Genomic DNA, 25,116 nt, shown 5'->3' with positions numbered 1-25,116 from the left:
GAGGATCATTATACAGTAGAACAAACACAAGAAAAAAGAAACACTGAAAAAATCTTCAGCTACAGAAAATTGACGTATCTCCATGGGACTTGTACATGAGCATATTAGTTGTTATATTCTTAGTTTATAGGAGAAACAGGAATGGAAAGGATTTAGATACTCATGACAGAGATATAGAGTACAACAAAGAGCTCAATAGCTTCTTTTTCTTACAAGAGTAAAAATAATAGATCTAAAAAAAATGAACCCACTGCCACACACGGAGATAAATATAACACTGTGAATTTCAACATCATGTTTGGACCAAAAAGATAGGAAAAGTTCTATATTACTCAATGGGTACTCACAAGTCTCTTTTTCTCTGTTAAGTCCTGGGTAAATTCCCAGACATCAGGAGTCTAGGGAATACTTCTGCATATCTAAATACTAGAGCAAAGCCCAAGGCCATCTCCTGGCAGGACAGAGACAAGAGATGCCAAGTCTATCTGAAAATGGCGAACATGGCCTGCAGATGAGGGTTGCCTCATGTTAAAAATAGCTTGAGGAAAAAAATGGGGGTTTTGGATGGGACAGATAAGGAACACGTCTGGGAGGAGGACTGCATTTCTTACGTTGTTCTTGGCTTGAGGGTTGCCAGGGGCTGTGGCTTCCATGAGAAGAGAGCTAAGAATCCAGCACATCACTTAAGATAGGGTAAGTGGCTAAATGGGGTTTTAGTCCATAAGTAAAAAGCATTAAGATGAAGAAACTGGTACTGGTAAGATCACTGAAAAAAACAGCGGACTGTTGTCATCTTCTCCAAGACAGTGCATTTCCTAAAGCATCTGACAACAGGCTCCTTCAGAATGGATGGTCTTTGCAGTTTTAAGTCACCAGTGTCTCTGAAAAAGAAAGCTTGTGTATGCAGATCTGACTACTCTCATGTGCATGTAACAAGCCAACAATAAGTGTTTTGCTCAGACATGTTACAGATCTGCACATACAGTAGATGTGTACACAATGCAAGCCTAACTTTGAGAATCTAGCCCTTTCACACTAAGCAGTTTAGTACATCTCTTTTCACTGCCTTCCTCTGTGCCTTAGCCTTACATGAAAGTAAAGACATTTGGAAATAAAGTCACTAAAATCAAGTTCATTGCTTCATTTCAAGCCCATCTAAAACTACCATGCTGTTGCCTTGTGACAGCAACATAGTATGTCCTGAATGCTAGTTTTAGTGCATTTACTCTTCCAGAGCATCACATCTTTGAGTAAATGGGCTAACGTGTGATGCAGTTCTGGTCTCATCACAACACGTGTAACATCTGGGAGAACTGCCACTTGTCAAGCCAGCCAGGGCCCTGCTGACAGACAAAGTGAGCATTATACTGAAATGCCATTCCTCAGCTGTTTGCAGAATTAATTTCCCTGTAGAATTTTCTAATTAGTTGGCTCTTTCCAGCCCATTCCCCACAGAGGAAGCAGAAAGGAAGCAAAAGGCTAGCACCTGCTCCTAAAGCTCTGGCTGGGAAAAAAATAAAAAATAAAAAAAAAAAATAAATTTAAGGATGACATATACAGTAAGTATTTAGGCACTAGAAAGTCTTCTATCCATGCAGCTGTGGGGATGAAGTAACTGTGTTTGAAAGCTTAATGGGGATTCTTCTGTGGGGAAGAATTTCCAGTGGCTCACATTCCAGACAGTTAACCACATTACCGAGGGGAAGAAAAAGGGATTTGTTCAAGCGTTAAGAACTGTCTTTAAAAAAAAAAAAAAAAAAAAAAAAAAAAAGGAAAAAAGCCCACCCTGATCTGAAGAAAAGACAGACATATTAATCCAGGCCTGAAGATGATTTTGTATGTATCACCTATAGGTTATTTTTGATCACTTTATTTTCCATAATTTCAAATTAAAATACATTACATGCTGGAATGCAACGTATGATATTATCTCAGGGGTAAGGTCTAACACCACAGAGTTTGTTCCTAACAAAAGTGAGTCACTGGAACAAAAGAAATAACACGGTTATTGCTTTGAATTCACATGCAGTGCATTATTGTGCAGGAAGAATACATGAGTGGTATTTCATGGAAAATAAAAGTAATAACAAAACAGTCCAAGAAAAGCAGTTTGCATTTTTGACTACATGGGCTCTTTCACAAAACAGTTTCCGATACTGAATATAAAGGGAGATGATGGTATACTAAGGGAAAAAACATGACAAAAGAGCTCCCTTACAATTAGAATAAGCCAAGATCACTTCACTACACAGTTTTCACCATCTTTTCAAATGGTAGACCTTACAAAATATGTTTGGACAAGAATGAAGGTTTTAGAATAACATATGCGCACCATCTCACTAAATTAATTTGCTGTGTGTTTTAATCAGCACAATGTGTGAATTAGGCCTTCAGATGAGCAAGAGTTGTCCATTAATAAGCTAGAAGGTTTATATAGTTGCAAAACTTCTTTGAAACTTGCTTTTAACAGAATTGAAAGATATGAATGAATGCATGTGTATAATTGGAGTAGGGGTACAGGGAACCAGAAGACTTTTTAGTTAATAATATAACGATTTCATATACTAAGATGCAGTCTAGTTCTTTATAAACTTATCATTCTCTAGTACAGCTTTAGAAAAACAAATGCTACAAGGAGTGTAGGTAGGAGTAAAGGTTTTGCCAGGCCAAAAGAGAAAAAAAAAAAAAAGTAATATTGCCTGCTTGGGACAAATGCCCAGACCTTGATCACCATTCAAAGACAGTTTTGAAATAAAAGTAATGAAATAAAAAGAGGAGGTGCAAGGCAAAGCTATTCTTTCTTCTAACTGACAATGCTTGTTAACATTTTCTGTTATACTGTTTGTCTGTGGAAAATTATTGTATGACTGGCATATTAGGTAGTGGCAACATGTTTTTCTTAAAAGTCTAAAATTATTTCAAGTGGTCTTCCCCCTAGAAGCCATGTTCAGAAGGAGAATTTTAAATTTAAAAAAAAAAAAAAAAAGTAAGCAACGTTCATTTATATTCCTCAGAACTGGTACAGCTAAATTCATCTGTGGTTTTGAAAACCTCCCATGATACTTTAGTCCAGCCCATTAACTGCACCTGTTCTTTTTTTCTTTTCTTTCTTTTTCTTGGCCATTATTTCCCTTTCAATAACAGGTGTTTGGCTTTTTAAGAATGCATAGAATATTTTATTTCATTACTGTCTAGGCATTTCAACTGAAAAAAAAAAAAATCAGAAAATCCTCATCCCATTATTTCCCACTTTGAAATTCAAAATAAATTGTGGAAGGAGAGAGAAAGGTTGTGTGTGTTTGGAAAGAAAAGGAAAAAAATAATAAAAAAAAATGATAACTTACAGAGAAACAAAAAATGAAACAGTAAATCTGTTTTCCACAAACAATGATCTAAATTAATCGATGTTATGTGGTTTTTTTTCTTTGACAATGTAATTTCTTAAAAGGACAACATTTCACCAAAATCATTTTGAATTGCTTCTGATTTAGAAGTAGACTTTTAATATATATACTATTTTAATATATATATATTATGTTAGTATATATACTATTTCTCTCTCTATATATAGAAAAATATGTACTGCAACTGGCAGCTGTTTACCAGAAGACTTCTATCCTCAATCACAGAAATTAGTTAAATTTAAGTTACTTGGGGATCACTCAAAAAAGCATGCTGTTTTCATCTTTGCAGGTAAAGTGATAGTGAATAATGATTTGAGGAAAGGCAGCATTTTTCCCAAGTAATTAAAGTTCACAATGTTTTTTTCTAAATGTGAAGTCAAGAAAATAAGCTAACGCAACATTGGTTGGTTTGAAGAAATAATCTCTGATTATTTATTACACAAATAAAATTAAAAATATATTAAAAATAAATATAGTTGTGTCAGTGACCTTTAAAAGAATTTTTGAGGATATTACATTGTTTGTGCTCTATTTTCCCTTCAATTAGTTTTGATTAGTTTACTGTAAATCTAAAACACACAAAGAAAAAAGTCTGTAGAAAGGAAAATAAATCTTATTTATTTATTTATTTTCTGCAAAACCTCTAACTTGTAAAGAAGAATTCTGCATCATAGTGCAGATGACTCAATCCTTCTTTCTCTCAGTTCCCAAGAAAAGCACAAAGGTCAACTTCTGTGCCTTCCCAAAAATTTAGAAAAATGCCACACAGATCTGTGAAGGTAAGCACTTGACTCAAGCACCACAATATTGTTTCAAGGAACCATTTCTTACTGTGAGTGTTATTTTAATGCCACCACTGTTGCTACCTATGTTTTAGGATATCAAAATGTCACCCATACAAAAAAAAAGGACAGAAAATTGTCTTGGTTAAAATTTTGACAAGTATCTATCAGTGGTGAGCACAATATAAATATCAAAATATAATTTGTACAGTTTGATATCATTTGGGTGACAACTTTCAACAGCCTGGCTTTATGGCTTGCTTTCCATTCTTCTGTCTTCACCTAGCAGATTTTATCTGCCTGCTCCAGAAGAAGCTAACAGAGGTACAGTGGTCACACTGTGGTCACACTTCTGCTCTTTCTTTCTTGTCCTGTCCCCCCTCCTTATTTTTTTATTATTATTTTTATTTTTTGCATCATCTGTTTCTCCATTGAGATGGCTCGTATTGTTTTCCCTGAATGTGCTCAGCTGGTCTAATGTTGTTAAATGACGTGTGGTCAGATCCTAAGCTCCTGAGCAGACTCACTGACCACCTCTATTTACAACACAAGGCGTAGCAGCCAGAGAGGCTAGCAGGTTGTGACATGAATGTTAATATCACTTTACTTTTTCATATCCTTATCTCTAACACTAAATCTATGTAGCTCAGGATATGAACTGCAAACGAGAGATAAGGAACATCGTAGTGCTTATCAAGAATGATGGAATTTGAGATTCTGAGATGAAGGTGTGTTTTTTTTTTTGGGGGGGGGGGGAGGGGTGGTGGTGGTGGATTTTTTTAATGAGAGGACTGACTGATATTTATCAGTTGACCCCTGTTTCAGGTAATGAAACGGTTGGCAGGGAGCTATTTATACTGATTAGATTGAGTGAGCTGGTATTCAGATTAACTTCTGATTTCCCCAGTATTATTTGTACAAATTCTTTATTGCTCTGGATAATTCTCCACTTCATGGTTTAGGAAGTGGAACTGACGTCCTCGTGGATCACCACTACCAGCTCACCATTTTTTATTATGTGAGACAACACGATGGTCATAGATTAACACAGCCTCTTACTATTTTTTTTCAGTAGTAAAATTAAACTCCTGTGAAATTTAGTTTTCTGTAACCAAACAGCAATAATGCACAGCTTGACCATCTAAGAAAGATTTATGGTATTGAGAGTAATCAAGATATTACTTCTAATCAGTGTTTCTGTGGCTAAGACAACTTCTGTCTTCTCTCAAAAATTAGATGTTTCTGTAACTAAAGCAGTCTTCAATGTGCTGAGTCCCAAAAGCTCTCATACTCTGGCTGGAAAGAGTTATAAATATTCTTTCTTTTTCTCTCCATAGCTAAGCTCATGGCCTGCAATACCACTGCATCTCTTTCCTTTTTCACCTGTTTTCTTTCACTGTTTTGTCTCAATTGTCTGCTACAAAAGATGTTTGCAGTAATCCATCAGAGGGGCAAATTCAAAACTTGTTTTCCAAATACTGCCTAATTGCAACTACAAGCACAAGCCCATCAGATCCTGAAACTACAGATGAAATTTTCTGTACAAGTAATGAGTTATCACACGTGTATACTAGGATTTCTGCTATACCAGTGAACACATTTTCATTGACATTTCCTTTTCCACCCTGAGTTTGAAACCTCATATTTCACATATCTGTGTAGCAGACCAGGTTGGGTTTCCATGAATGGGTCGCACTATGTTTTTTTAATGTTATTCAATCTTCTACAGGCTGATATCCAAACCAAGCAACTAAAATAAAACATGGCTTCCTTCCCCGAGATGGTTTCATAGCCCAGCTCTCCAGCTTTCTCTCCTACCACAAACATGCAACACAATTGTGCAACAGCCTAGGAAGGAATGGTGAGATCAGAGCCGTGACTGCAGACATCCTGACATGGGGATCTGGCAGCTATTCAACACAAACACAATTAGAAGACTTACCCTTGCGTGAAGTATTTGCTTTCTTGATAGTCACCAGCCTTAACCTCTAGGAATGCTTACGAATCAGATAGCGTTCCTTGAGGAGGGCGAGCCTTTTCAAGCTCGTCTGTCTTGCTTTAGCCAAGACAGACATAAAGAAGAAAAATTCCACGGCATCATGCAACTTCTCCAAGTGAAAGCGCTTCAGAGGACAGAAGAGTTGTGGTCTCAAATCTCTGCCAAGGATTAAAGAACCGAAGATCACGTGTTACTTGTTTCTCTCTCCCTCCATTATGATCGGCAGGAAAAAAAATAATAGCATAACAGACAAACCTTGACATTCACACCAAACATGAAAGTAGGTAACTCCCTAAGTCCTGCTCATTGGCTTTATGTTACAGGAGGCTTCTCTGGCAATGGCAATACCATAGAATGATGCATTTGGCTTTGCGTATCTTAGGAAACTTGGAGGATGTGTGCATCTGTGCAGCTCTTAGTGACTTTGTTCATGCTTTTAGAAAATGTAGCCTATTGTACATGTGTATTATCCAACCTGCAATAAATTCTAAGGTATGGCAACAACAGTATTTTCATCGTTTTGTTACAAATAGTGATACACTGGGGGGATTTCACATAGATTAAAAAATCTTAACAAATGCACAAACAGCCAACCTTATACAAAATAACTGCTAGCAAGTAAGTCAAATGTCCATCTGAGACTGCACTTACAAAGGGAAATTCTTGTTCTGAAATGCCCAAGGAGTAATATTATTCTCACCTCAAGCTGTGCTGGTGACACAAAAGAAATGGACAGAAGTACCCAACCTTAGGAGTGTAACATAACAGTATTGAGGAGAAAGTTACTTAGTGGGATTTCCAAATGATTCAGTGCAAAGTGCTATGGGTACTGCAATTTACAGAGACACTTAATGGACCAACTTAGCCAAGCCAAGTAGAACACCACACAAAGAGTATACTGCCGTATTCCTATGTAACTTAGTTCATCCTAGATATTTCTATATAGCAGAATTTCCTCACAGAAAAATTTGCAGTCTATCTTATTGATATAACGTGAAGCAAAGTAACAGTAACAGTAAAAGAAAATGGTAAGGATAGGTCCCATGCAGAAATATTGGACTGAACTTAGAGCTCCTGAACTGTATGACCTGCCCAAACTAACCCATCACCTCAGTGCACAAGCACTTATTCAAGAAACAACACTGAATTGTTTTACGCCCTTGAACAGCAGCTTAACATCTGCAGGAGGAAAAGTTGTGCATTTTAGCTTCCTTCCCAAGGGATTAGATGCACTCTTCCATTGTTAGTAACTTTCAAATAACAACTATTTGAAAAGCAGCAGAGTGCCAAAATATCAGATATCTCAATCCAGTCAGAACGAGATGCTCCCAAAAACATTTCTAACACTATGAAATTTCCTCCCCTCCTCAAATATCCAGGGAATTTCTTTGCATAGTACAAGCAGAATAACAATAATGCCTCAGCCTGATATTAATGGTCACAGAGTTCAAGTAAAAGAGCTGCCTCGTGTTATTAGGTTGCACATGAAACAACCAGAATATGCTCAAGAGACAGACTGACTATCATAGTGTTGGTATGAAAGCAGTGGCACTAAGCAAGCAAATACAGCAAACACAACTTATTTCTGGGGTAGCTCTGTTGACATCTGCAGACCTATCCAAGCTAGGCAGTCATCCCAAAATAAAAAATTGGCAAGCAAGTATGAATGGTTTCTGGTCCTGACTTCTTGTAACTCCACTAAAGAAGCACAATATAAATCTGCAACCCTGTATCCGGGCAACAATTGAAATAAATCAAGAAAATGCTTGCAGTCATTCCAGATGAAAGAAAAAAAAAAAAAAAAAGGAAAGAAAAAAGAAAGAGATTTCAAAATCTATCAGTGCTTATAAACAAGGATGTTACTTTCCCCTTTCTTATCCAGAACCACCCTTAATTGAAAGGATCAGTATCTAAAGCAACTGGTGCTGTCCTGTGCATGAATCCCCCTTGCACCTCTTCCTTCTTATTTCTTCAGTGTTTTTATTAACATTAGTGACTTATCTAAGTATTAGAATGTTTGGCTGCTTGGAAGCTTATCAACAGCAAATTTTATGGGCTGTTTAGTGATGGAAACAGGAGGAGTTGGAGCTCTCCCTTCCCTACTCCCTCGATATGGAAGTCTTCAAGAAGCTGTGGAATGTGCTCTCTGGTATTTTTGGTATCTTTAAAGTGTCAAGAGTGCAGAATTTCTCTTGTCAGTTGTCACAGTGTGACTCACAATTAGAGCCATCTGCTCTGCATTCACCTCCCCAGGGGCACCGCTCATTTTTCACCAACTTCCTGTTGTTGACAGCACAGTTCCTCCCTGTATCACTCTCCACCAGCACCCATACTCCTCACAGACATTGCAACAGGCTTAAACAGATTTCCCTTGGGAAAGCCTTTAGGTTTGTTTTGCTAGTGCTTGGGGAAAACACAGCCTGTTGAGAAAACTCTGAAGGCGGAGGCTGAGTTTCTAAAGTAACTGAACAAATTCCATTGATTTCTTTTTTTTCCAGGAAGACTCCATTGTTTTCAGACCTTTTTCAAAAATCTCAGCATTTCCCTAACTCCACTTTTATTTCAAGCAGCAGAGAAGCTTAAAAAATGAAACATTATTTGTGCTAAGTCCTTCTAGATAACACATGGAAGTGGACAGCCAACACTATCTAAACACTAGACAAACAATTTTTCAAACACTAGAAATAATTTTGAATAACAAAAATCACATGGGCAACACACTGCCTTCCATTTTCCTTCCATCCAACTAAAAATAAAAACAAAAAACAGTCATGCTACAGACTTTTCACACCAAATGCTTCTGCTGAGTGAGGCTAACTACCCCACGCACAGCCCCATGCTGATCCAGCTATACAGTTGCTGGGCTTCATTATCTGGACCACATAGAAATACCACCTACACTGAGTATGCCTAGCTGACCTCAGGTAGAACTGTATGTTGCAGATCTACCCACAGCATTTTCCCTTTAAACCCGCGTGGGCTGGAAGGTTTGTTGCTTAGGCTCTGATTGATAGTAACTGCAAGTGTTGGCCACCTATATATGCAACTATTTGAGTGACAGTAGCATTTTTACTCTTTCAAGACTTCCTACACTAAGGGCTAGATCCATTTAAGCTCTCAGAAGGCTACCAATTCAGGGAAATAATAACTAATCTTTCAGGGGCCACTCTCGGGCATGTACACAAGGCTGAAACTGTAAGCTCCCATGCAGTGAACAGAGAGAATGAATGGACATTTCAGAAAAGGAATGAAAACAGGCAACTGGTTAGGCATCACCTGCCACTCTTTGCCCAACTGAGTTAATAGAAAAACAAATTTGAGATTCTGCTTTCCATATGAACTCAGTTTTCCTGATATTATCCCCAGTCCTGCAGTAGCATAAGGTGTTAGATATCGTCAGATACTGTAATCATTCTTCTTTGTTAGGCCTGGCTTTGATCACGTTCTTCTCTTTTATGTCTACTGCATAAGGTGTAGCCTAACAGAAAACTCAAAAAATCATTGAAGTATAAAAAACAACTCCCACAACAGACCACAAATTGTATGCCCAGAACACTTTTGGCTGAGTCCTTCGGGCAGGTCCTGGGCCCTGTGCCTGACCTGACACTGGTGATAACCTCTAACATCTGTCATGCCCATAAACTGAATAAACTGATGTCATCTTATTTTGCACTACATCCTAGCAATAAAGATTAGTTGCTTAACTTCCCTGTGATTTGCTGGGATCTTTCCAGAACTAGTGGTTGGCTTCTCCAAAGAACAGGCTCTCTTATATATTCACACCCCTCTGAACACAAGTTTAGCAGACTTCAGATCATGATGCATCTGCATTCATTCAGTCACATCACGTCAATGTGATGCACAGAAGCCTTTCATTTGCTTTCTAAATCAGGATAGCATAACAGCTGAAATATTTCTCACTGACCCTGTTCTTCAACACAAAACTGAACTTTTCTTCATTATTTCAACATTCTCTTCACCAGGATTCTATTTAAGGTCAACACAATTTGGGCCCTGGATCCACACTGCTTAAATTATTCCAAAAATATGAATCCTTGCCAGTCTAATCAAGAAAATATGTTCTAAAGAGAGATAAAACACATCCTCCATTTAAAAACACATTTCCAAAAAGCAGCTCTAAACTCATCTCATAAAACTGTTATGAAATCCCTAGGTCCTCCAAACATGAGGACGAGAACTCTCTGCAGACTAGAATATTAGTTCATATTTGTTGGGTAATCTAGTAAACCCAGACAGAGAGAAATTGGAAAGAGAAAAATGAAGGATTCTGTCAGTGCTGCCTCAGATTGCTCATCTAGCATGTGCCCCAGACTTATCTATACTGAAAGTTTTCAGTGTTTCACAGCTGAATCTCCACTCAAAATCATCATTCACTGAGGCTATGAAAACCTTAATTGTAACAGATCTCTGCTTGCACGATCAATTTCAGACCTGCTTCTAAATGCATTTGCCACTCAGTACTTACAGACTCAGTACTTCTGATAGACTCATATACAGTCCTGTAGCATATTCTTTTTACAAATGACATACCTATTTATCTGGCCACTGATTAAACACAAACCTCCTGGCCTTAAGGACTCTTTCTGGTAACTGGTAAGCATAGACAGATATCCAGCCTCTTGTGGTTTAACATACAGTACAAAACAGGGGCAGGTATTTTCCAAAATCCTCCATTAAACTTTCTTGTTCTCCTTTCCAGTTCTTCTACAGCGGTAACATTCTCATCACTTAACGGTCTGAAGGTGGACTTGCATTGACTGCGAAAGACGTTCTGCCTTTGCAAGGCTACCAGAATTGGATGTGACAGTCTATCCCCCAAACTTTATTCTTATTATCTGTGTTTCTGTTTCCTGTTCGTAATTTGACATGCACTTGTATTTTCAGCCCATTCACTGTAGTAATGTCCAAATGCTTTAATTATGGAACCATAATCAAAGCTTCACAGCTAAATAGCTTTTTCTTCGCAAATAAAGTTATGTTTGCACCCGAGGTCATACCTGCCAGAACTTGAGAGTTTTAAAAGTAACATCCAGTCATAAAGACTAAGACATACTTTGAAATTTAATGGAAATGCACTCAGTTAATAGTGTGTTGTAGAAGGGCAAAATGGTAATAAGGTTGATTAAAAAAGTAAAATTACACTGAAGGACCTCTCTTTTCAAGTAGAAAATGTTTAATGTATGAAAACTATTGTGACTGAAGGAATCTGGTTTTGCTCTGAAAACCTCAAGCATTACATCACAGATAGACCTGAGGCCTAGCATTTTAATAATTAATTTCATAAAAGATCCCAAGAGCAATAGAAAGGTCACAAAAGCTATTCCAATCCATGGGCAGTTAAGCAGGAGAATGCTTCAATGCCCTTTAGCCTTAGAGTGTGCTGCAGGACAGGGGAGTTTGGTGCTAAATGACAAATTGAGTTAGAAATATTTGAGCCATAAACCATAGTAAATCTTTTAGCACTTGAAACACCGTGTGACACTCCAAACTGAGAGCAAATGAAGTGTTAGTCTAGGCATGTTTAAAATGCATGGAGGCTGTGTTTACTGGATTATCCATTTCTTAACTATGTCTCCTTTAGGAGTCTGCAAGCTGATGTCCAAAGTCCCACCAAAGAAGACCTTTTACAGAATGGTCCTATAGCATGGTTTAAGGAAAAAAAAAATAAAATCAAATGCATCTAACTGAAAGCAAAATTATTTAGGTTGCAAAGTCAAGCACAGCCAAATTAGGAAGTGACAGATTTATGTGTGCCTGCATAACCTCTACTCAGCCCTCTTGTAGGTCCTGTGCCCTGAGTGAGGCAGAGGTCCTTTGGAAAAAATAGTATGTGATTATGCAATTAAAGACTATATCCTAACATAGAAAGAGGCTAAATTAAGGTTCTGCTGGCAGCTATAAATATGACATTTCCTAACATATAAGTTCTGGTCTTTGCAACATTAGCACAGAATTTCTGGCAGGTGACATCTTTGGATGGTTTTTACATATAGGTAAAAACTAATTCTAGTGTGATTCCCTAGCTGTTTCTATGATAGAACAGCTTTCTAGCTACCTGAACTGAAGGATGATGAAGAATCATCTGGAAAAGGATGCTCTTCCTAAAATAGGAACTGCTATGGCCTTGGAGTAGGGTCAACAGAAACTTAACATAAGTTGGTTCTTCATGCTTTGTTTCCTGGCCAGTGCTGAACCCAATATGGACATGACAACACTGAAACAAATACTCCTGCAGCCATGATCTGAATTGTACCACACACATTCTTCTTCTTGTGTTAATTATTCCAGTAATAAAGTCCTCAAACTAAATTCAATAGCAATTGTTTCATCCTACTCAATTTTGAATGCCTGCTCAGAGTTTCTTAGGAAGATTCATTTTGTCAGGAACCTTAGAGATTACTGCTTCCTGATCAATATTATAACATGTTTCCAGGAAGGAGAAGGTCTAAAGAAGCTGGCACCAACACTGCTGCCACTTCGTCAGAGCAAATCCTTCTAGGCCTGTCCTGTTCTGACATGACTCTTTCACAAGCGAGGAGAGCACAAACATTTCTGCTGCTTCATTCACCAACAACCTTCTTGCTCCTCTGCTAAAAGTACACAGCGGAAGCCAGAATAAACTTCGAACTGAATTTAGGTCAATGTACTTCTTGTTATTTTAATCTTTCTCTTCTTTGTTTTATGGATTCAGTCAAGGAAATTAAATATTAAAAAAGCATGTTAGTGCAATGCTAGCTGAGCCTGTAAAAGTGCCAAATTGATGAATGAAAAGTTACCATAGAGTTGGCCACACTGTACAAGTATATGAATGTATAAAGTCATCACCCTTCAGAATAACAGAAATAGAATAGAATTCTATCCTTCTAGAACCTTAATCCTTATTTTGCATATGTGGCATTTTTGGTTGAAAATTTAGCACAAACTCTGTATATTCTGACAGTCATAGGAACAAAAAAAATAAAATGCTTCTTGCTCTAGCTCTTAAATGCCAAGTAATTTTTAACCAGGAATAAATATTTATAGATAATAAATACACATCTTAAATACTTTTAAAAATAAAGGGGATGGGGGGAGATAGGGGAGGGTTCGGATTGGGAAATATTTCCATAACAAAAGTAACTCCAAGACACCTTGGTACTCCAAAACATTGTGTGCTCTAAAACACCGTGGCAAACAGTATAGGTACAATTAGGACACTGTTGTCTTGACAACATCATGCAGGAAATGAAAGACTTCTGATTCATGAAATAAAATAGTAGCACTATTCTTTTAATTCAGAATGACTCAAGAATCTCAGGACTGTCATTCAAAATGAACCAGCCAAATATCTATCAAGATCAACAATACTTTACGTTGAGAATACAACATTAAATCCAAAATGAGGGTATTCTCCACTGAGGGAAAACAAAACAAACCAAAACAAACAAACAAACAAAAAGCCATAAAAGTTGTTGAAACTATTCTGGATGTTCTTTTTAATGTATAATTATCACAATGGAAAAAGAAGATCTTGAGGTCTCTCACCCTTACCCAGATGGCCAGTGAACCTTTCCAATTGGTTTCAATAGGCTTCACATCTGTCTATATCCTCTTGTGTTGCTAAATGGAAAAGGAATTAAGGCAAGTTTAGGACTAACAGCTGGACTTTGCAGAACAGCAAATCCAGCATCAGGGCTGTTACCAAACTGATCATTACAGGACAGAAAAATGTCCTGTCAATGAGGACCAGATGGAAGAACGGCAATGAGGACTGTATAGCAGATCTCAGAAGAAGTTGTCGCTAAGTATTCTGTACAGCTTAAAGCAGACAGGAAGCTCTAGAAGCCTCTGGGCTGAGATGCGAAATTTATAAAGAACTTAAGAGATCAATTCTGGGTGCAAACTAGTACCGAGCTGGCTCCCACACAAGAATCCATTTAGTTGTAGCAGTGCAATGCTGCACTGAGCTGAACAGACCTAATGAGAAAGAAGCACTGGCTGCCATTTGAGGAGCAAGAACTTCACTCTGCTAAGGAACAACTTGTGAAAAGGTAGAGCTATCAGCTCTGGGGTGTGTGACATGCCCAGCAGGCAGCTTGACAGAGAAGTCCTCAACTTTGAGCATGCTTTCACTTCAAAAGATCTCACTTGAATGCAAGGATATATGCTGGCAGCAGCAGGTTCCTTTGAGGTACCTTTTCCCTTCTAGACATATTTACTTAAGAAACTTAATGCACAGAAAAGAATGAGTGAAGGGGAATATTCAGATACATGACAGAAACAGGGTTTATTGTTATTTTTTTCTCAGCCAGCACTTTGTTTTCTTTTACTCAAAGTGACAGTCATAAAAAGATATTGTAGCTGAAGCCCACTACGAAACAAACCACACTTCTTGCAATGCAGAGGGTAGGAACCATTATGTTGTTAGTGTGCCATTTGGAAATCGTGCAATGCATCCACTTACTCCTCTATTAAATTAAAGCATTTCCTGTAGCAATCTAGGCCGGATAAAGAAAATAGGTGCTATTATAAAAGCCTTGTTTGACTGGCCTTTTCTTTCTGCAAGCCATTAGAAAATAGTAGCTTACACATTTGAATTGCAGGACCTCTTACCTCCCATCCATTACCAACATGACATAAATGCAAAGGGCTGCCCCTGAAGCCAGAAAAATCCCTGCAGATATACAAGTTGTAAATGAGACAAGGATTTGTCTGTAATGCTTTCCCCAAGTTATATATTCCCTGCACTGCAGGTTCCTATCTCTCTGCCTAGTCACTCTGTTTTTCAGCCTCTGCTCTTCCTGTGAGACCCTCCCGGGTGTCTGCTCCTCCCTGCATTCGATAAGGAGATTATTTGGAATGGAAGTAGACAAGCACAGGTGGTCAGGCCACCTGCTATAATCTATTCAGTGTTTTTGGACAGTATAAGATGGCTTGGATTCAAATTTTTATTTCCTCTCTCTTTTTCTTTTTTTTTTTTTTTTTTAAGCTAACATTAGCTTCCAATTAATTTATGCAGGGGTCTGAGAAGAATTATCACTACTCCATTGGCTCTGGAAAAGCAATTTGCTAGCGTATTGTACACATGACAACAGGTTCTTCCTCTGCATTATTTCCAAACCTCTGGCAGGTCCAACACAAGTGCAAACCAAAAGCTATTTTAAAGGTTCATTCCCCCTCTCTCTTTCCCTTGACTGCCTGAGAGCTCCACATGCCTAATTACCTGCCTGCTCCTGACAGTTCCCAAATGTTATGTGGCCATGCACAGTGTAAAGGAATATCTCACTCCCTCGTTTGACTGTACTGCAGTCAGGCATAGTCTCAGTCTCAAAGGGCATCTGCATTAGTGATCTACTGTAGCAGAAGGTTTCTTTTTAGTGCCAATTTGCCTACCGCCTATACTTGCATTTTCTGGCATCTTCTCAAGTTCACCACTGGTGCAAAGCTGTTTGCCTTGTGTTGGTAGGGTGAAGTTGTACACTTGGGCATTAGTTGTACACCCCGAGTGCAGACACCAGTCCTCCACTGCATCACTGTCTACACATGCATCATGTTTGGCTGGGACCAGTAACTGGTGCAAATTTCATTGCCTATGGAACACAATATATGCATAAAGTCCTGCATGCATAACAGGCTACAGTTCAAAGAAGTAAATTACAAACTTACATGTCAAACAGTGAGATTAAAAAATAGAAGGCTCAGGTTTTGGTCAGGTTCTTGTTTACTCTAAAAATAACAATAATAATAATACAAAAAAAATCAGTGTTGGTTTGAAAGGAGTCACATTTTCCATGAACATCACTTGCATAGCAAGACTTAGTCGGATATTCTCAGTTTAGCTCAAGAGGGGAAGGAAAAATCCATTAATTGCATTAAAATCTACGAAAGATGGCTGAGCACCAAATTTAAATGGTGCTTCATAGAGCTGAAGTCTAAATTTGAGTCAACTGGAATAACCTGAATCCCAGAAAGTGCACTGACAAGGAATATGGAACAGACAAATATGTTTAAGAGCCATTCCACGGTTTGCAGCCAGGGTAAACAAATATTTCCTCAGCTTATTCCATGTTCAACTTTTATAATCATAGGAGCACTTTTTATATATTCAGCAGAAACATTTATGCCAGATTTTAACATATCTCAAGAAAATTTTGGTTAAACATATCTGAATAACTTTTGCTTAAAGTAAGATTGGGTTTCCTTGTCATGCATATCAAGCCTACTGCAGAAAACACTAACAAACCCTGAGGTCATTTTATGGCATGCATCTATAGGAGCACAACTAGTAGCAACGAATGCAAAACAAGCCTTTCAGGTGCACTTGTCATGAGTGCTCTTTGGGGTCTAGCAGTTAACAAAGAGCAACAGTTTTATAAAGTCACTTGAGAAGCTGAAGCTGAAGTACTTATTCCAGAGCTGATATATAATGTTAGACAACTTGCTTTTCATCTCAGTATTTGTTTCTGCCTGAACAAACTAGGAATAAGTTTATTTTCTTCTGTCGGCTTTGAAAGAAAAATGACTAGTCATATCATTATTCATTACTAAACATTCCTTCATTTGCATTTACATATGATATTCCTGTTTCTTGAGGTGGTATTTTGCAACATATTAAGTCAGATGCATGCAGTGTTTCATTTATGTTGTACATATAATCTTTTCTGGGATCCTATAATTTGCCCACAGAATTTATTTAACCCTTAGCTCTTAAGATGACAGAAAATTGGACTCAGCAAGCCAACAGTGTAGACCTAACTGAAAACACATCTTTGGAGTATACCAATGATACAAAGATTTACCTGTGGTTGTGAAGGGAATGTATGTGGACTCTTACACAAAGAAACACTGTGTATGCCATTCTCCTCAAGAGTGTGTCTTTTATACCTTCAGTACCTACAGGAGTGATCAGGAATGCACAGAGTTTGCATTCCTTCAGATACGCTATCTGAAAGTGTTGCCCTTTGTTTGCTTTCCTCCTGTTTTGTTCTACTAGTCTTTCATTGTAAAAGAGACCTGTTTATACATTACATTTTTCTTGGTCTTCTTGGCACCTTGCTGTCAAACGCTACTCCAGATTGATCCCTTGATTTACAATGCAGTGGAAGTACAGTCTATGTAAGTTTTAGTAACAGACAAAAAAACATACTTGCCATCTGATGATTTCATTTCTAGCTTTCCACCACCTTTTGTTATTTCAGGGTATTTTTTCCTGGTGGGAACAGGCGCATTCAGCTGTTGTTTTCATGCTGAAAGTCTGTGTGGAAGCATTTCCCTGTTTTTTGGTGGCTTTTTTTTTTTTTTTTTTCCAGACATGTCTTTCAGCATGTTTCCAAAGGCTTGGAATCAGCACATTGTGTTGTGACATGTGCATACTTGACATTGCTTTGTTCTCTGACTTCCTTTTGCTTGCAATCTTTAGGAAGTTATTTCACAATTAGCAAGGAATTTTGAGTCAATGTTATTGCAGACCCAGCATATTGTCCTCTGCCATCTGCAAAGAAGAAAGGATGGAAGAGCAAGAGGGAAGAAAGTAATTTTAGTGTTTTTAACTGGTTGAAACACATAGCATTCTAGTTCTAATTCACTGCTCAGAGAGTCATAGCTGTGGCTGCAGCCATTGGAGAAAAAGAGTTTTGGTATTATTACAAACATCTGTAACTAAAGGGAAAGCTAGAGAATTACAGCAACTGGCCTTAGCTTTGACACAATGTTTCTGTGTTGTGCTCCAGTTTTGCAATTTTCTCATTACAGAATAAAGGTGAAGAGGTACCAGTTTTCCTGAGAAATGTATCTAGAATTAACTTTTTCTTCTCAGCTTGGCACCTTTATGTAAATGAAGGCTTTTCATGCAGCCTTTAAACAGAGCTGATATAAATATCAGGTATTATTTCGTCTCAGTGGCAAATATATTCATTTTTAGCTGACTTTTTGAACAGCAAATCTTATGGTGTTATTTTTCTTGCTGAATTTTAGACCACCAGCCCAGACCAGGCATCAATTTGTTTTGAATTGCTTCCCTGTCTGGCAACCACAGCTGAAGAAAGATAGGAACGGCACCACCTTGGGAATGAGAGGATATCTTGAAAGCTGTTTTGGAAAAAACTTTGAAAGGGAAAGCCCTGCTTTCCTACAGTCCAGTCTAGCACCACATGTGCCCCTTGTACGTCAGGTGGGACTTGGGGTCTATGTAGGGTCCATTCCTCCAACATAGGATGTCCTATGCCCAGTCACTTTCCTGCAGGGGCTGGATGCATTGCCTTTTGAAAGACTGTGGTCCTAACAGAGGCTGGCAGCTGCCATAGGTGTCTATTTATAATTCACATAGCAATACTGAGAACACCATTAACATGGTAAAGGTACTGAAATTCTTACCGTCATGCTACAAGAATAAGAGTAGCACTAAGAAACTGCATAAGAAAGCAAGCAATCCTAAGTACATACCTAGGTTAATATAAAAGAGACCTTCTCAACCTGTAACTCTGTCTGCAGCTAGCTTATTTCTGATACAAATTTTGTTATGCCTGCAAAAGCCCTGAAGAATTAGCGTGATGCTCAGAGATATAGAGGTTTACAAACCTCACTGACTTCCAAAATTAGACCCTCACTACTAAGTGACTGAATGTGGAAAGGAGTCAGAGACATACACCGTGATCAGCTTCTTACTTTAGTGAGACATCTCATACATTCATACATCATGGTGTAAAGCACATATACTAGACCTTGCTGAACATTAGCTCATTCTGGATGTAAACACTCAAGTTCTAACATTTTGGCATGACTGCATAGTAGATGTATGATTTATAACACCATCAACTAGGCAAATTTAGTTTATCCATTTTGGTGGAGGTAGGGAAAGAGCATTCTAGTCAGTATTTTGAGAATATTTCTCTTTAAGTGCCATAGAATACACATTATATATAATTCAAAACACTTTTTTTTTTTTTTTTTTTTTAACAGATACCTATGGGAGCTCAATGCATCAGTAATGAGTCTCTGATTTATTGTGCTAAACTCTCCATCTACTCCCCTAAAAAATATGTCTTGAGTATGTCTACACAGTGCACTGGAGCATAATACACAGACACCCAAATAAACAGAAGCTAAAATAGCTACTGAACTGGATGCCCAAGGAGTCTTTGGCTTTGAATAGAAACACTGAGTCCATCAGAGTAACAGCAAGTCCCAAATAATGAGTGATTATTCAAATACTAAGCAAGACAAAACAATTTAGATCCCAAACTTTACAATGCTGCCTAATCTGTTTCATAGTGAACTCTTCCAATGAAATCTGTATTTCAGATTTCAGTAGTAGAGGGCAAGCACAACTGAAAGCCTGTACAAGAATCACTTGCAGTGCAACAAGGAATAAAATCTAAAAGTATATATTTGCCAGAAACATGGTGATAGCAATGGGTATAACTAAAGCAGAAGGAAAGGAGATTATGGTGTAAAATCTATACACAGGAAAAAATAATCAACAACAATAAAATTCTTCCTTAAAAAAGAAGTTTTTTTTTAATATTGGAGATTTGGGGGTTTTCTTGTTTTGGTAATAATTCCCCATGATTCGTTTTCCTAACTCCATAATCGAAGGATTACAATGTATGAAGCATAAAATGAACCAGAGCAAAGAGTAAACTGTCTCTCCCTTGCAAACTTGCTTTCAGTCATTCAGTAAATGTTTTCTATCGCTGGAATTTTCCTCCAATGCAAAAGACATTGTTTCTCCCCACTCATGATAGTTGCCCTAATTGGAAGTTAGTATAATGTCCTTTCCTGCACAGAGAACACTGGACAATTCCTTACACATTAAATAATTCCTTTGGTAATACATTTTCCACATGCAGACATCCAAATTGATATGTTAGGATAGTAGGTAACTGCACATAGCCACAGATAGATTCAGACTATTCCTCTAAAAACTGCTCAGTTTATTTATTTCTTTTTTAACAGAACATATCAGAATAATTTATCATTTTTCAGCACTGGTGTCATTTATTAGTGTTATCTTAGTTGTACTACTTTCCTTGTCACATCATAAGTTAACCTTTCCTAATCACTACCCTGGACATTTACCAGGCTTTCCCTGGGGATATGTTTAACTAGAGACATGATTTTCCTGTTATTATGTACTCCAGGGCTCTGAAAGCTCATGTTGATTCTAGTCAGAGACTGTAAATAAGTCCATGTGAGTCTGATGCTGGGGAACTTAATACATTAAGTAGATATGTGCCTAGTTTAAATGAACTCCATAGTCTTACCACTCCATAGCGGAGTGGTAAGAGTCCAATCCTTGAAGAACCCTGCCATTTACTAAACAGTGGAAGTCCTCTCTTTTGGAAGCTTAATAGAAATAATTTAATGTCTTCCTCCTTTCTCCAAACACCCCGCAGTCATCATTCCCTAAGCACACTTCATTGGCTGGGCAAAGCACTCTGGTGCTGTGAAGGACCATAAACAACTGCTGCCTAATCCCCTTCAAATCTACACTGGACTTAAACTAGGCACTGAAGCATCTGCACAACCTAAACGTTTTCCCTATCAGCAGTTTCCTATTGTCCCTTCTCTGCCGCTTGCCATGCGTGTGGGTTAAAGGAGTGTGGGACATGTGGGTTAAAGGAGCATGGGACATTCTCCTAAAGCTGCAACCAGATGCTTAATCCTGGCACCAACAATCAACAAAATGGTAGTCAGAGATCCTGGAAAAGGAAAAGCTCCTTTGGAAACCACTACAAGGAACCACTTAACTTTACAGAGAAGTAATTCATGTGATAGACCATTACAATTCAGTACAAAACTAGAACAATACCTTGAAGACCAAATGGCCTGGTTAAAAAAAAAAAAAAAAAAAAAAAAACAGCCAAACAGCCAAACAGTAATTGCCAGTTTTCATTAGCAGAGATACTGACAAAACAAAGAGTTGACCATACCACATCTACACTCTAAGGGATAATTTTCTGCCTTAACAGGACAAGTTATTGCCAATACATCTAAAAATAAAGTTTTCTGAGTATAGGAGGGGATCCAACAAGAGACGTCCAGCTGTGCTGAATTAAAGCACTCCACTTAAAACATCCCATCAATCACAGAGCAGCAGAGTGCTGACGTTATTTGTATGAAATGTAAGAGTGCTATTACTCACCTGCAATTAAAAAGAATAGTTTGATTTGGTTTCTTGCCGAGAGTTATGTGAATATTTTCCCTTTTGCCAGGTTATGAATTTTGCCAGCTTCCATAATCTGAAGGTAGCATTCCAGGTTCTGACTAAATCATGAACAATGACACGATACAAGTCAGAAAATTTTGGAGGGAAAATCATTATTTTTCTGAAACCTAAATTATAAATCCATTTTATATATATTTTATATAAATATATTCTCTGCAGTAGGCTGGTCTGCAATGTCAAGAAAACACAATTTTAATTGGCACACTTGTTGGCACAGTTGACAAGAGTCCAAGATCTGTATGGAGACTGAATTATTCCATCCTCCCTAGATTTGGACCCTCAAGGCATGGATTAAGATGAGACACTAATGGGGCAGCATGCAAAAGCTTGTATTACTGAGACAGATCTCCTCCATGGATAAAAAGAAATAGGAACCTTCAAACTTATAATTCTAAATGAGAACAAAGCTACAGATAAGGGAAAGGGGTCAGACAAGGATCTAAGCAAAGATTGGTAATGTAATGAAAGCATCAGAGCCATCTAGAGGGGATTTTGGCTAGATTACATCTTCCAACATTAGGAACAAGAAGTCCACAAGGCTCTGAGTGCAGGCTTATACCATGTCTGGCAACGTGAAACATTTCACGTGCGTTAAATGTGAATGCAATTTAAAAGACAGAAGACAAGCAGAGGCAAGTAAAGAGAATTATTCTGTAGATGGAAACTCTCTGGCTAAATGCATTCGATTTTTTTTTTTTTTAGCTTCAAAATTACAGTTTTCTACATATTATAGCAACTCTTCTTTTTAGCTGACATTGAGCATATCTCCTAACAAATTACTAGAATTTCACAACATTCATTAGGGTAAGCCCAAATAAAAACTTCAGGGCATCAAAAAATCTTTTTTTCACTCCCAGAAACATTTGCCTGATTATTTCCCTCACAGAAAAAAAAAAAAAAAAATAGAAAACATAACGTGAGAGGAGCACCTGTGCAGCCATCTTAGAGCAATGTGTTGATTCAGCCCACAGGGGCATCTAAGTCAGTGAGCCAGGACTGGAGCACTTAGCCCTCGGTATAAGTTTCAGCTGCATCTTGGTGCTGTATTAGACAGTCATCCAGGTGTCCATATGCACACCTTTGATTTCTGAAGGAAGGAAGTTAAGTTTGTGAGCCCAAAGGAAGCTGCAACATACTTCAATGAGGCCCCTGTCTGAAGTCTTTGGAAGATCCCACAAAGCACTGACCTAACACAAGCAAATATAGCCAAGAAACACGATCCATGTGTTGCAAAAACAGGCTTTTTTACTACCCACTGGAGAAAAAAAATAATACATTATACTGTGTTCATTTGTGAAAATATATCTCAGAAAATAAGGTATGCTGCCCCTTGAGCTTTCTAGCCCCATTTTCTCAACACATGGCTGAATTCTCATGCAGAGCAATTGCCTGGAGGCCTCATTTCTATAGAGCTTACACCATGTTATAATGCAGGGAAAGGTTATCAAAAATGCTAGCAGGAAGTGCACATAAACAGTTTCCTTTTGTTGTATCACTCTCTTCCCCAAGGTATTCTGGATCTTTCAGTCTCAATTACAAGAAACCATTTAAATTCTTTATTCATAGAGTTGATACTAAAAAGCAATGACTACTCAGTATCTTACAAAACACATTTTTGTTTTGTTTTTTCTTTTTTTTCATGCAAATCTTTATATATCAGTTCCTTTTCTTTTGTTTTTTTACCAATTTCCCGAACTTCTTGAGGATGCTTGAGGAGTTAGATAACACAAAATAACCTGTCTTCTCATAGAAGAAAGAGACGGAATAATTTGAAACTAGCTTATCTTAGGGTCATATCCTGTCATTGATTTTTTCAGTGCTCCCTATTGATTTCAGCGGTGAGTTCCACATGCAGATCAATACCAGGATATGGTCTTTATTTATTAGTATACTTCTGGTCATTTCACTCTACACTAATGCCTCAAAACATATGGAGCTAATTATGGCATTCAGCATTAGTTTGGCCTTTTTTGTCTTTAGAGGAGAGTTAAGTCTTAATTTGGTCAAAAGAATAATTTGAAAGGATTGTTTGGTGACTTCTTGGTCATTGGTCCTTTAAAGATCCTGTGACATATATTTCAGGACAGGACTGAACTACAGTAGCAGAGGCACATGGATAAGCATGCCCTTTGACTAGCCAGTAGTTGCACACTAGCACTGGTACAAGGTTCCCAGTAGCAGTTTCAGACAGTATTTTGGCAATGAGAAACTCCCTGCATTGAGCCAGGGGTCTGATTCTTCTGATCTAGTCTAATATTTTAATGTCTGCACATACTAAAGGGATACATGTTGGGCACTTAGATGAAAGTTCACATACTATAAATTTCTGAATGCCATCAATACCTTTTACTTCAGGGGTGTGGAAGAACCCTTAGAGAACTGCAATTTTCAAATGGTTCCAGAGGTTTTACCTTTCTTACCTTCTAGGAGCCCCAGGTGATCCAGGAAAAAAAAAAAAAAAAAAAAAGTCAGTATGTATTTACAAACTAGCCACCATGACGTGGGATGAATTACAACAAAATTTTGCCAATTGCTATGGTTCATAGTTAAACTTTGGCCCCCAAGTTGCAATCAGGCCCTCTGCCACCCAGAGCCCTACTGGCTGTCTGAGAGCTCTACAGTGGAGTGCAGCCTATCTGTTTGAAGGGGACAATGGCAGTTTGCAATTTCCAGTTTTGATAAAGAATTTAAAGTGCACAAGAAGCAAGACATGAATTTTCTTTAAAGAGATGGTACCTTTTCACTTCTCTTTGTCCACAGCATTTTCATCACAGATGGAGGCATGGGAAAATATGAGCCACTGGACTAGACGAAAGTTCTTCCTCTTCAAAAATCCAAACTTATACACTGAGTTGTAACATTTGCAAAGCTAAAATTCAATTCAGCATTAAAAAGTGATGTAAATAGAACCCTTCCTATAGTCTACTCTTACATTACCCTCCTATACTCTGAATAAAGTACCAAAATATTCGTTCCCTGCATTCAGAAGGCCTTTTTAAAATAAATAAATAAAGGCAGAAAAACAAATAACCTTGTCATTACTTCTACATTAGAGCAGAAAACAAACAGTTGAAAACTGTTTTCATCTATTATATGGGCAGTTCATCCTTCAACTCAGATGCAATAAATGGACAGCTGCTTATCATATCATAACTACTGCATAAATCTAGGTATGTTTGATTAAACTGAAGAGACCAAAAGAACAAATGAGCCAAAAAAAGAAACCAGAGGGAAAACAGAGCTTCACCATTTGCTCAACTGCCTTGGAGCTATAGGAAACATCAGTGCTCTATTGACTTTGCTTCTCTTGTGCTCATTTACATCACTGCAGGGCCTGGCCTGTGTTTTAAGAAAATACTGTTCTTTTTCAATTGTTAAGTAGTGACAAAGTCCAGGTGACCCTACCACAAAGTCTGAGTGGTTTATGTCGAGCCTAGAGACAGTGACTCATGAAGTCACAGATGATCAGTTGATAAATGTCACCGGTATCAGAAACTTGGCCATTAACATGAGTGATGTGAGAACTAAGAGGTTAAGTAAAAGCTACCTTCATAATGAGTTTGTGATACAGAAAAGCAACATTATGAGCCAGGCTTGGATTTTTGTTTTTGTTTCTCATTTCCCCTTAAGGTGGATTTCGTTTTGTAACTTTGCTTGTGGTTAAATTCTTTGCAAGGTTTTTTAATGCAACATACGTTTCTCACC

The 25,116-nt window shown here is 37.9% G+C and overlaps 1 long non-coding RNA gene across 1 annotated transcript; it reads left to right on the top strand.

Annotated features, from left to right (window-relative positions):
• Window positions 1-4,537: 4,537 nt before the first annotated feature.
• Window positions 4,538-6,691, top strand: LOC137855949 (uncharacterized). Its single transcript, XR_011096077.1, has 2 exons — window positions 4,538-4,914; window positions 5,916-6,691. It is a non-coding gene; the product is annotated as an uncharacterized lncRNA (long non-coding RNA).
• The last annotated feature ends 18,425 nt before the right edge of the window (window positions 6,692-25,116 follow it).

Source organism: Anas acuta, chromosome 4 (assembly GCF_963932015.1).
Source record: "Anas acuta chromosome 4, bAnaAcu1.1, whole genome shotgun sequence".
Lineage (NCBI taxonomy): Eukaryota > Metazoa > Chordata > Aves > Anseriformes > Anatidae > Anas > Anas acuta.
The sequence above is the reverse complement of the archived record's forward strand: the minus strand, read 5'-3'. Positions and strand labels throughout refer to the sequence as shown.